Source organism: Chlorocebus sabaeus, chromosome 20, assembly GCF_047675955.1.
Source record: "Chlorocebus sabaeus isolate Y175 chromosome 20, mChlSab1.0.hap1, whole genome shotgun sequence".
NCBI classification, from domain to species: Eukaryota; Metazoa; Chordata; class Mammalia; order Primates; family Cercopithecidae; genus Chlorocebus; species Chlorocebus sabaeus.
The window spans coordinates 50,195,132-50,209,078 of NC_132923.1; positions in this window are offsets into that span (position 1 = coordinate 50,195,132).

Sequence of the window (13,947 nt, forward strand, 5' to 3'; positions counted from 1 at the left end):
GGCCTCTGCCTATCATGCCTACTAACATCCCATAGGACCAAGAAAGGCACGTGGCAGAGCCCATCATCAACGGGGTAGCCGAGGACACTCCTCTCATAGAGATAAGAGTAAGGGGTGTGTCTACCCACTTTTTGGGGACAATCCTCTACAGCGGTCACATGTCCTATATCCTCAGCTGTTAAGACCTTTGCCTGGGCTCCTGCTTTTTAATCTATGCTATTGCTTTTGTAGATTGTGCTGACAACCACCAGACCCACTTCTAGCTGGGTCATGCCCCCTTGCCTGCTCCCTGCAGCCCTCCACGTTGGCCCATGCCAATGCCTTGTTTGAGTCTCCATCCTTGTCTGTCTGCTCCATACACTTAACTCTCTGTGCCAGTCGTATCCAGCTATGACAAGAAAATCTGATGAAAATGTAAGGTGCTGGCAAAAATCATTTTATGGAAATACATTAAAAAATCATCTAAGCTATTACAGTATTGAAGAATTGAACTGGAGCAGGATCATAAAACTCACAGGGATGCCATGAAAATTAGCTAGTCAGTGTTCATGGTTTGAACATAAAATGAAAATTGTTATTGATTTACATGTAATGTCTTTGTTGGGTCTTTCAAAAGCCTCATTATCTAATATATAACAGAAATGGGGAAACCAAATGTTAAGTTTAGGACCCAACCATCTTGCCTTTAGTTTTGTTTGTTTTTGTTTTGCCAGTGGTGGTAAAGATAGCAACCCTCCTCTCAGCAGAGAGTGGGCTCTGGACCTAGACATCATGAAGAATTGCAGTGTGGATTGCAAAACACCATCGCATTCATAAGTCATGGCTCATTAGATTTTTGGTGAAAAACTTCAAGGGGCATCTGTTTTCTCTCCTCTGTTCTTGCCCCACCCCTCATCACCAGGAGAGACTGTTTTATAGTAAATTATGGCCAGTTCTCCAGGCTGACTATTCAGGGCCTGCTTGACTTGGCAACCACTTTCCTCTTGCCAATGGGCATTCCTTCATTTCACAGCTTCTTAGCCCTAGCTGCTGAGAGTAGAGAAGTGGAAATGAAGAGGTGGGACTCAAGCCAGTTCATTATGCATCTTGGTGGTGGTGCTAGTAAGGGCTTGGTGGGGAAAGGAGACTGGAACTTTCCCCAGGCAAGGGAGGAGGGCTCCCGTGGCTGCCGTTCAGCCCTGCGTCCTAGTGTAGGGGTGAAACCTCCTTCCCCTCAAGCCTGTCTTAGCAAGGCCAATTGCGAAGGGCTTTTTCGTGGGCTTTGGCTGTGTTCAGAGTCAGATGACATTGTGGTGTGATGATAATGGTCCTAATCACAAGAGGATGTTCTCAGTGAGTGGGCACCAGGCACCATGCAAAGTGAATTATTTCACTCAATCCCCACAAAGACTCTAGAGTTGGGAACTATTATGGCCCTCCCTTTAAGAGGAAGGGGACGAACTTGCCCAAGGTCATGCCTCAGAGCAGCAGTAGAAACTGTGGAGAAGGAGCAAGCTGTTTGTTCTCCTGTCATCTCCCTGGCCCACCCCATGGACACACCTTCCTGTTCACGGACCTCTTCCTCTTCTAGAGGCACTGAAGCATGTGTGGATGTCTCTGTCATACTCTCCTTCACCTTGGTGGAGGGATTCACCAGAGCTCCTGTCCAGCCCACTCTCTACCCGCTTGTGTGTGTGATTTCCATGTGTGCATTGTGGGAGCTGCCTACACAGCAGAGCCTCTGCCCAGCCTCGGGTCCTCTTCCCAGTTTTCAGGCAACTAAAGGTTCACGGGCGGTTGGTCACACTGTTGGATCCAGACTGCCTGGGTTCTAATCCTGCTTCTATCACTTATCAACTCTGTGACCTTGGGAAGTCACTTAACTTCTCTACGCCTCAGTTACTTGAGGCTAACAATTGTGCTTACTGCCTAGAGCTGCTGTCGGGGTCCAGTGAGATCATGCGTGTACAGCGCCATCAATCACATGGTAAGTGCTCAGAAAACACGAGCTATCATTATGTCCTACTACATGTTGGTTACTGCCCTGGAACTAGAGTATCATAGAAAAGCCTGGGCTTGGAGAAATTTAGGGGTCTTCAACAACTCTGCACTGTTCTGGGTTCGGCTGCACCATCAATTTTCCGGCACATTACAGATTAAGTAGGCTTTGGTGCACTGACCTAAGAGCCTCATCACCATTTGTATTATATAAAATGCACTCTGTGTTCCAATCAACTGACTTTCCAAAGAACCTTTGGACAAGTTACTGATAGAGCTGAGTAGACTGGAGACAGAACAGAAGAGGTGCTCATTTCCTATACCAGGGATGAGGTTAGAAAGAGTCCCTGCTTACACTGAGAAGGGGCTTCTCAGCCCATTGTCAATACCATAATAGTGGGTGCCACATGGGTTTAAGGAACATGAAGGAAGGGATATCAGTTCCTGGAATAGCACCCACTGGGCAGGAACACCAAACTGTGCTTGAGTTGTTTGCTCAGCTGTATTTCAGAGGCTGTACTCTACCTTGGTTACAGAAAGGTAAGTCTCTGCGCCTATCCATTTTAAACACTGGCCATTGGCCAAGTTAAATGGTATAATAGTGCATTGGGGAGTCCTCTGTAGATACTGAGAGCAAGTCTTTTGGAATTAGGGAGGCCTGGGTCAAAGCCCAGGCTCTACCACTCTACCAGGCTATGTGATTTAAGAGCCTTCACTTCCCCTTTTGTAAAACACATAAGAGTCATACCTACCTCTCAGGTTGTTAAAATGAGATAACGAATGTAAATCACTTTAAGCACAGTGTCTGGTGTGAAGCAAGTACTTAAGTTACTGCAGCTTTTATTCTTTCACTTTTTGCCTCAGGTTGCAAGGCTGATAGGACTGATCATCTCTGCTGATAGGACTTTTGGGAGAGAGGAACTGGGGAACCGACTGGGGAAGACAGGCAAAGGAATCCCTGCTCGGCCACCCTGCCCATTACTGTAGTTCCTGTGATCAGTGATGTGAAGCTACCGCAAATATAGCGAATGACTGAAAATAGAAGGTGATCTTTCAACTGCAGCCAGGTGGTTTTTAATATAGACACATGGCTGATAAGAGCTTAACAAGTTTCTGGGTTTATTAACCAAACTCAGATCATTGTTTTTGCATTTTGCATTGGAATGTATGCACCATTGGTGGATATGTGTTCTCCAAATTAGGGAAATATAGATATGACCACTGATCTCTCCAATTCTGAAGTAGTGAACAGATAGTTGTGCTGTGTGTTCAGCAAACTCTATAGTATAGCATTGTCACAGTAATAACGAAGTCACTATTCCAGCAAAATAATCCAAACCCAGAAAGTTAATCCAACCCATTTAATAATATGCACCCTAGTTGTTGTGCTGTATGGCAGTGAAACAAAATTGATAAACTATTTACAAATATGACCATATTTTCCTTAGTTCCTCTATTGAACAGTCATATTATCAGCCATTCTCTTTGCTAGTTGTTCAGTGTGTTCATGGTCAGTATCACTGTTGACACAATTCCCCCATCCAAGCCATGCCTTCTGCTACCTACTGCCCTTCTTCTTTTCCCTCCAGGGCATTCTTTTCCCCCAGGCCCCATAGATCCTTTAGTCTCAGCAGCCCACCTAGCTCAGCTATCTGGATGTTGGGGAGCTCAAGTTTGCAGAAAATGGTCTTAAAATTAGCTAGAGTGGGCATCATGCTGGGAGTCAAAGGAAAAGTGGGAATGGGCCATGAAGGGAGGTCTAGAGTGCTGGCTTCCTGTGCCTGACAGTCTTGGGGTAAAGAAATGATGCATTAGTATCAAGAGAAAAAAGAAAAGGGAGATGTAGCTCAGGAAATCTATTTTCTCTAGAGACTGAGGAGCCTTGAAATGAGCTCAGCAGATTTACGCTTAATGTCTCTATCTAAACTTTGATTTTCTCATCTGCAGAGGAAGGACAATCTCTACCTCATAGCATTGTTGCAAGAAAGAAATTAGAGAATGTGTAAATCACCCCACACAGTGACTGGCATGTGGTAAATGCCAATGATTGGCTTCTATTTTTTAAAATAATGTGCTCTTGTCCTGTCAAATAGGGTATATAAACTCAGTGGAAACTGAGACACTGGCTAGAAAGAAACAATAAAATTATATCACTTTCTTACCTTGATAAAAGAAAGATACATAGAACATATTCCCTTACAGCTGAATTTCAAAATAAACTTCCAATCCATGGGTTCTTTTCCCTGTTCCTGGAAAAATTATATCCTGAGCATGCTCACGTGCTTACCAAATTACTCATTAATGAATGCTCTATTTATTGCATGGAGTCAGTAAAATGATATTATGTTTTAGTTTGATAGCTTGGAGTAATTTTGGGGGGGGGCTGTCATTACCCTCTTTCATTGTTTCTGCAGGTGAGTCAGCTTTGAGGTGAGAGACAGGTGGCTTCTCTGCTATATGTAAACAAGTGACTCTCAAACATGTGCATCAGAATCACCTGGAGAGCTTATTGAACCACAGGACGGCAGAGTCCCACCCCTGACAGATTCTGGGGCCTGCATTTTGAGAAGCTCTGACTTAAACCAACACTGATTTCTCTGCACTTTCAGCTGTGGCAGTGATGGGACTGGCAGCTCCCTGCTTGGCTTGACGACCTTTGTAGGTTTCTTCAGTTGGTTAAGCAGCAGTTTATAGCTACTTTAATGTTAAGAGCAATACTTTTTCTGCCCCAAGGAAAGTTACTAACCTGGGAAGAGTGCAGAAAACAATGGGCATTGACCATATTTAGGCGGCGCACTCCAAAAATAGGTGTCTGTGTTCCACACTGATTAAGAGCTTGGGCTTTGGACTTGGGAAGGCAAGCAATGAGACTTCTTTGCCATTTTTCTAGCTGTGCGGCTCTCTAAATTTTGTTTTCTCGTCTGTAGAATGGGGAAAATATACTTTCTTGACAGGTTTCAAGAAGGTAAAGCACATAAAGTGCTCAGTAAGTGTTAGCAACTTTTTCCAAGGGGATGTGAAAGCCCAGTGATGCCTAAGACTGTGAGTGCCACTGTTCATATATACTCATTAGAATCCACTAGAACGTCTGAGCACAAAGTTCATCCTTTTGAGGTCTTAAGTCAGCCCAGGTAGAGAGGGATTTCTAAAGAATTTCTCACAAAGTGTTATTAAGCCTTTTCTAGAAAGTTCAGACTGAAGAGCTTTATACTCTAAAATATAAAGAAAACAACCCCATCAACGAGCTGCCAGTAGAACTGTGCATGCTGTTCAAGTTAATTCACAGTTAATTAAAACATGAACAACTTTGGCTTGTTTAGAACATGGTACGATGCAAGAGCTGGATGGATCTTAGAGATCATCTGGTTCAATCCTTTTATTTTACAGATACAAAAATCTGTGGGGCTGAGAAATTAAGTGAATAATTTGCCTGAAGGTACACAACCACAAATTTAATTTCTACTGGACTTGGTGGGTAAATGCTCTCAGAAAGAATGGCTTGTGGACGATTCTAAAACTACAATCATTTCAGTTTTCTGTGACATGTAATTGATTTACATTCAAACAGCCTGGGTAGAAGGTAAATTCATTTAGTTTCCTAGGGTTATTATAAAACAAATTTATCTTGAGGAATTCATCAGGAAGTTACATGAAATAAAGCTGGTCATTTTATGAGTATATGATAGAAATTGTTTTATAATCACATAATGCAATTGGAAGCATATGCTTTGAAAAACTTCGGGTGAATATGATCATGGTGATATTCTATGATGTGGCAATAGTTGTGGCAATAATGGGGCTGGCAGCTCCATTATTGAAGCTTCAATTGTCCCATTTTTCCATGTGTAGAAGCAGACCCTGACTGTTTTCTGAGAAAAATCTTGACCCTCTCTCCAAGTACTGATTTTTTTTTTTTTTTTTTTTTTTTTTTGCAGAGGCGCAGTGACTTTCTATATAGATTTCAGTTACTTTTTGGTGAAAAGAATTTAAACTCATTTTCTACATGATTGGTTAAAGTATAAGGATTTGTACTCCATATTCTTGAGATCTTAGCCTCCAGCCTTCAGCTGCCAAACGTCTATGAAAAGCTTTGTTATGAGAAATAGATATGAAACTTTGCCCGAAAAGTGTGTCGTTCATTCATTACTTTAGAAATTCTAATAGTGACAATAATAATAGTTAGAAATTGTTAAGTATTTACTATATGCCAGTTACTGAGTCCAGCCCTTAGGTGCATTATTTCTTTTAATCCTCGCAACTGGTGTTTCACCAACTTTGCATGCATCAAATCACAAGAGGGCTTGTTAAAACACAAATTGCTTTGCCCCATCCTTAGGGTTTCTGATTCAGTAGCTGCCTGAGAGTGCATGTCTAATAAATTTCTAGGTGATGCTGATGCTGCTGGTCTGAGAAGTACTGTTTGCTACAAACCCAGGAGGTAAGCATTTTAATCTGTATTTTGCAGATGAAGAAACAGGTTAAGGTTGTATCACTTACTGAACACACAGCTAATAAGGTGGTAGAGTTGAGATTTGAAAATTTGCTTCTTTGATTCCAAAGTCTATAGTCAATTTCTCTGCTAGGTGGTTTTGCAATGAAACATTCTGGGCAGAACAGTAATAGTAACATTTTATAGCTTAGGAATAGAGTAGGACTCTATTACTCCTAACACTGGGCTCCAAATATATTAAAGCATATAGATGTCATGAGATGGTACTAATCAATGCCAGAGTGTGGGATAAAGTAACACAGCCCTTAAAAGGGACTTTATCATGAAGGTAGAAATAGGCAGGTGAGCAGCTCCCTGACACCAAGGGGAGCTATGGGACAAAGGGGAGCCTTGGTTCCGGGACTGCAAAGTGTCCAGCAGTGGAATTTATCTTCACCACACAATCTGGTGAGGGCTTTCTCCTGGGAGAATTGGCTGTGTGTGTGTAAATTTAAAGAGCCCTTGCCCTTAAGAGAGCTGTGCTTTCTGGGAAGTCTGCAATTGAGCATTAATAGGGAAGAAATGGCTCTCATCATGCCACAGAGCTCTGACTTTCTGTTTGAGGCAGCAGTGAGCCAAGCACTGTGGGCTATAGGTAGCATTGAAGAAGGGGACGGGTTAGAAGTCAGCAAGAAGCACGTCTGGGTAAATACTTGTCATCACGTGGTTGCCTAGGCAGTGGGCCCCTGTTGCATCAGTGAGGAAAACTCCTGACATGTAACTGAGGTAAGATTTTGAATCTTGATGAGCAACCTTATTGCCTCCAGTTAAACTATATGAATTAATGCAGCATTCCATACCCACTTCTGTAGAATGCTCTATCAGATGCCAGTAGTGACCTTCCAATTTTACCAACTAAACCTCAGATTCACTGGCAGTGACCACAGAAAGTTTTTGAGGCAATTAGGAGTATGAGCTGGGATAGAAGGCCCTTCTTTACTAGCAGCTAGAAAGAAGAGGATTGACTTGTGGATGTGTCTCTGGAGATTCTAAAACATACGCAGGGGAGGGGAATCCTCCACTTGCTGATGATCTGACAGGCCAAGGCTCAGCGACATTGTGTTTCCGGGCGTCAATGTGAATAATTTTGTGCCTATTTATACTCTCAGTTTGATGAAAACTTCAATGCAGCAGCCACATAAGATTTAATCCATGAATCAGTGCCAGCACTCTGGCGTCTTAACTCTGCTTTGGTGTTGGTGTCTCAGTGCTCTCTTGATGAGTGCTTCTTTATGAGTAGCTGTCTCCTGAGCAACCAGCGTGTTTCTATATGCGAACAGTCAATCTGAAGCCGGATCATATATCCTCCTTTGGTTCTCAGAAATCTGGGTCAGAGTTGTCATTCACAAATATCAATCGAGCAATATCTTCTATTATACATTTTCTCATGTAAGTTTTTTGAAAGAAGGGAGAGAGAATGTATAGAAATGGGAAAAAGGCAAGGTGGAAAAGAGGCAAGAAAAGGAGAAAGGAAGGCAATTTAGCCCATTTTACAGAAGACATCTATATAGAAAAGCTCAACAATGGAAATACCCCAATCCAACCTTGAGGTGACTGACCCTAAATCTGAAGTATAGATGTGGCCAGCAAAAGTCCAAGCTGTAACAAATTATTGTTTTGCAAAGTAAGAGTCAGTGATGAGCACTGTAGAATTAACCAGAGCCAATGAGGTAATAACCATGATGATAGATTGTGGGGATTACTCTCCAAGCAAAGTAGATATGTGCTTTCTGTAATACTGATGTCCGAAAGAGCCAATGTTTCTTAGGGCAAATACACATAATAGCACCAAATCTGAATCATTGATTTTTTTGTAAACACAACGCTGTAAGCAAGCTATGGGCTTGCCAAAACTCAGCTTTAGGTGTGCTAGGAGTCATGGGACACAAAATCCTGTTCTGGAACTAAGTTGGCAAGTAATTGTGATCCAAGGCAATGCATGTCATAGTTGTGTGTATGCAATTCTGCCTGCAGAATCCAGAATCTCTTCATAGAGGAATGAGTGTTTGAGTTTATTCTTGACAAATGAGGATCTTCAGGTGAAGCTGAACACAATAAACTATATACAAAAGGCAAGCAGGTGTCAAAATGCCTGGTTGTCGGGAACTGCCTACTACAGGTCAAGCTTCAGAGAACTTTACTAGAACATGAGACTAAGCAGAAACGTGTGTCCCAAACCCTGGTGCATCCGACTCTCTGAAAAGTTGTTTATAATGGTAGTCCATGTCTTCTCACCTCCAATTAGTTGTTCATCTTGTTTCGTAAGCCTGAAGCCTCCTGTATAGCCTTCCTTACTGACAACCCCCTTAAGTTATCTTACTACTAATTCTTTACTGGTTGAGTAGTTTGAGTTATAATCAACAAACAGATGTTAATTTAAATGTATTATGGTTCATCCAAGTATTAAAATGGGTTGGTCTCTGGGGTTTTGCTATGATTACTGCAGTTCAACCCTGGTCCATCTATCTTTTTGAATACTGCTAAGCAACTTTTACAATTCAGATACTTCTCTAAATAAATTTCCCTCACTATAGATGAATCAATTCTGTGATCTCCAGTCCTGGAGATGCGACTGAGACTTAGCTAATTAACAATACCGTTACTGAGCTGAGTCGCCTGTCCTGTGTCAGGCTCTCACGTAGAGGTACAGCCCCGGGAAGCACTAAGATCAGCTGTGGGCCAAGGGTGGGGGAGTATCAGAAGGGGCAGTTTGGCAAGGCTCACCACTTAAAAAGACTGTGATGACCACTTTCGTATACTGTTGTTAAGCATGGTAACGTTGAAATCTTCCGCTATACATCTTGTCTGAGAGTTTTATCGGTTAGATTACTTGAATACCTGACTGGAAAAAATGAGCCGGATTCCCTAAGAATGAGGATTGTGTAGGTATAAGGACATACAAGACAATGCCCATTCACTGTGACAGCTTTCAAGGAAGATTTTCTTTGGCATTGGCAGTGATACTTACTCCAGAGGTTGACAATAGCAACTGCTCTAACATACTTATCTATAAATCCTAGTAAGCCATATTATCCACTAGGTGCCAGCCACGAGTGGTTAATCCTTTCAATGCTACAAGGTAGGTTCATATTATTCTCATTCTAGAGATGAGTAAGCAGGCTCAAAGTGGGAGAGGTTTAATGACTCACAAAAGGCCAGGCAAACAAGTGGGAGAGTCACTGTTCTGCCTACCTTCCAAAATCCTACTTTCCCCACTAGGGCTACATTCCCTAAATCCATAAACAGTAAACCTGCATTAAAGATACTTCAAGATTCAAGTCTACTTAAGATTGTTCTTCTACTGTCTCTGCAAGCATCAGAAAGGTAATAATGCTTCCAGGAGACTGAATAAAAGCAAGAGGCAACTAGTACTACAGACATTTCCAAAGTAACACAAAATATATGATAAAGAGAGAAGAACAGTAAATATCATAATTTAAGAAAAATTTAAGACTGGTCTTTTAATTTTGCAGGATCTTTTAATCTCTCTCTTACCCTTTATTTTTAAACCAAAGACTCCAAGAACATTCTAGTTGGAAGCCCTCCAAAAGAAACCGTATTCTCTCATATACTGCTGATAAAAGTATAAATTGCTTAAAGTTTTCTAGGGGGCAACATGGCAGTAACAAAAGCTTTTAAAAACTGGCATACCCTCTTCACTAGCAATTCCACTTCAAAGTATTTATCTTCAGAAAATATGAACACATACGAGATTTAGCAAGACAATGTTCTTTAAAGCACTTTATTAATGAAAGTTGGAAACCTAAAAATTCAACAGTAGTTTAATAAAATGTGGCACATACGATGGAATATCATGCAGCCATTAAGAGATGTAGAAATATACTTGATACAGCAAGACAGTCATGGTATTGTTGAGTGAAAAAAAGTTACAAAACAGTATGTACACTTTGATCCCATTAAAAAAATCTATAAATGCACAGAAAAGTCTGGAAGGCCATATACTTAAAGAACAGTGGTTCTCCCTGGATGATGGAATTTTCAGTGATTTTTCTTTCTCACCAAATCTTTCTTCTTTTTGCCAACATGGCTATGACTTGTATTATAAAAAAGCATTAACAATTCTTTAAAAAGTGTCCTTTGAAGTAAGGACGAGAGCAGAACTTAGCAATCTAAGAGGCACAGGGATGTACACGTGGTTTCTGATCTTGTTTTAACGGTTTGTTAAGGTGTTTTGATGTTAGTCACCAATTAAAAGGCACTGTGTTAAGTGAAAACATGGACGGTGGTAGTGCTTAGATTAAGCAATCCATTCCTAGAAACCTTCCACAGCAAACAAGTACTGGCATTCTAAGCAATACTTCCCACTATGTATATCCTTATACCTTCATACCCACTTGTAATATAGCCCAGAAGTTTCCCCTACGTGGACAGGACAATGTTGTTGGTAACGGTTACAGAAGGCAGAGCGGATTTTTCAAGTGATGTCAGAGAATAGGCCTAAAGGTGAAATGCATGTACTCTTAGTTCTATTGCAGTGGTTCTCAAGCTTTAGAGTGCAACACTATTACTCAAATAGCTTTGACAACAGATTGCTGGGCTCCACTCTCAGAGTTTGATTCAGTAGGTCTCTGAAAAGGCTTAAAAATTTGCATTTTTCTTTCATTCAACAAATATTTATTGAGTTCATATTATGTCCTAGGTCTTGTGCTAAGAGTTGGGAATGTAACTGGCATAAAAAGAATTATAGTTTTTATCTCAGGGAGCCTACATTCCAGAGTGACAGATATACACTAAAAAATAAATTATAAAAATAACTATAATTACAATGACTACTGCTAGAACACAATTAAGATTAGAAGACTCAGTTTTGTCTTAAAATATTTAAAAAGCTGTCACATGGAAGACTAATTCTATGAGCCCTTGAAAACAAAAAATAAGTACAAATGAAGGTAGAAAGTTCTTGAAAATAATAATTAGCATTTTAAACAAGTCTCCAGGAGATGCCAATAGTGCAGGTCCGGGGTCTCGCACTTTGCGAATCACTGCTCTATTGAGTAGACTTTTTCTCTTTTTAGTTTTTCCTTGAGACAGAGTCTTACTCTATTGCCCAGGTTGGAGTACAGTGGCACAGTCTTGGCTCACTGCAGCCTCTGCCTCTGGGGTTCGAATGATTCTCCTGCTTCAGCCTCCCGAGTAGCTGGAATTACAGGTGCATGCCACCACGCCTGGCTAATTTTTGTATTTTTAGTAGAAACAGGGTTTCCCCATGTTGGCCAGGCTGGTCTCGAACTCCTGACCTCAGGTGATCCACTCGCCTCAGCCTCCAAAGTGCTGGGATTACAGGCATGAACCACTGCGCCCAGCCCTGAGTAGGCTTTCTAATGAGCATAATATGGGAGAAAAGGCACGGGTGGTTGTGAAACTCCCTCTCCAGCATTTGAGACTCACATGAGGTAAAAGCCACTTCATCTTATCCAGAGGTCCTGAGGTAAAGTTGGCTATAGGCTAAGCTATGAAGCTATCTCTCCATTACGGCACCTCATCGAAGCTTAAAGTGCTATATAGTAGGGCAATATTTCAAAATTTCAGGTGTTTGGGATATAGGGAAGGAATTTTTCCGGAATTCTGTCAGCATGGAGGTGAGTGGGGCCTCTATCGGTAAACAAGTCTGTGGGTTTTTTTTGCCTTGCCCTCCATTGTCTTCTCTACTCCACAATTTACCACAGAAATGTTTTCCCAACACTAGCTTCCCAGTCTCACTTTGTTCTTTGTTCAGGGGGAGGATACCAAGAGACTACGAAGATGGCTCTACCCCACTGGTGATCCTGGCCTCAGGATTTATTTCCCATGTGACGCAGAGTGAGGAGGCACATTCCCATTTCTGAGACCCGAATCTTGCAACATGAATTTTTCTGATTAGCACCATAAAAAGTTTTAACACCATGACTTTTAGGTTAGATTACTTTGAGGAAAAAGGTAGACACAATCCAATCACTTTTTTTTCCATTTGTAGAAGAGCCTACAATTATTTTAGTTTTTCATTCATATGTGCATGCTTTACATGTCACTATACTTTTAGATTAAGCTCAGTGGCACAGAACTTAATTCTGAATTGCACCATGAATTAATAGGCTTTCCAAGTTTTTTCTTCCACGCCTAAGAAACTTCACAGGCCTTTGCTTGAGTAAAAACTAAACTTGACTTTAAGCCAAAACCAAAATAAAACCCAAGCAACCAAACCCCATTAAAATAAAAAGCAATAAACCTAAGAACAAGCAGATATATTGTGGTGGTTCTGTGGTAGACAAATGTACCAGAAGCCTTTGAAGCTTAACATTATCGAGGGCTTCTGTACATTCCTGGGTAACTAAAATCAACTTTCACTTGATGGAAAGCTGAAAGTTCTGAAAAATGATTCATACTGACTGTGGGAAGGTTAAACTTGGGGTCTGATTTAAAGAGGGTGGAGGATAGGACTGAGAGAGAGTAAACAGAGCCCAGATGTAAAAGAGGTATCTCCGGTACACAGCGATATGCAAGACCTATAGACTTGGTAGGTCAGAGTGCCACAGCGGCTAACAAGGGGAAACTGATATTTACAGGATGTGTTTACTATGTGCCAAGACTTTCCGTAAAAAGCACCTGAAATACAAGATAACATTTGCTATTTAATCTTCACAACCACTCTAGGGTGTCATAATTATTGTCCTCATTTTACTGGTAAGGAACAGGCAGTTACACATCTGAGTTGAAGCTTTAAAAGCACAGTATGTGAGGAAGACTGGATTTGAACCCAGGACCATTTCACTCCATTACCGATATTCTTTCCCCTGTATTACTATATTTCCCATAAACCTAATTTACAGTTGCTGTTTAAGTCAACCTGAAGTTTTGGTATGATCTTTCAAAGCCTAAATCTGTACTTATAGAACATAATAGATGGTACTCTAGGCTGCAGAACTTCCTTTCTCAAGGGAGAGAAAATTTCATTTACTTGGTTTTATAGAAAACTGACCAGCTTGAGCAGCTTTTGAGGGTTTAAGAATATGGCAATTCAGAGTGAGTCAAAACATCTTGTACAACTATAACACTGCAGAAGAATTTGTCTCATGACACAGAAATAAAAGGGTAACAACTACTTTTAAAGTTGAGACTGTGAGTTAAATTGTCAACATGTTTACCAAGCTCTTATTAGGAGCTCTTAACACAAAATTTTAAAATGGTGTTTAAGTATTCATTTTTTTTTAAAGTACCAAAAAGTATGATTTTAATAGCTTAACATTCCCTCAGTAAACGAACTATACTTCTGTACTTCATGCTTAAGTTAGAGTAAATTACTTTAGTTGACAGAATGTGCTATGCTGTCTTGGTTACACATCTCTTTATCCGGAACAGTTCTTCCCCAAACCATCTCCCACTCCGAAAATTGGAGTTATGTGACTCCCAAATACAGTACCCTGTATCTTCCCCATCACAACACTAATCCTATTATAGGACAATTGCTTGTTTTAAGTTTCTGT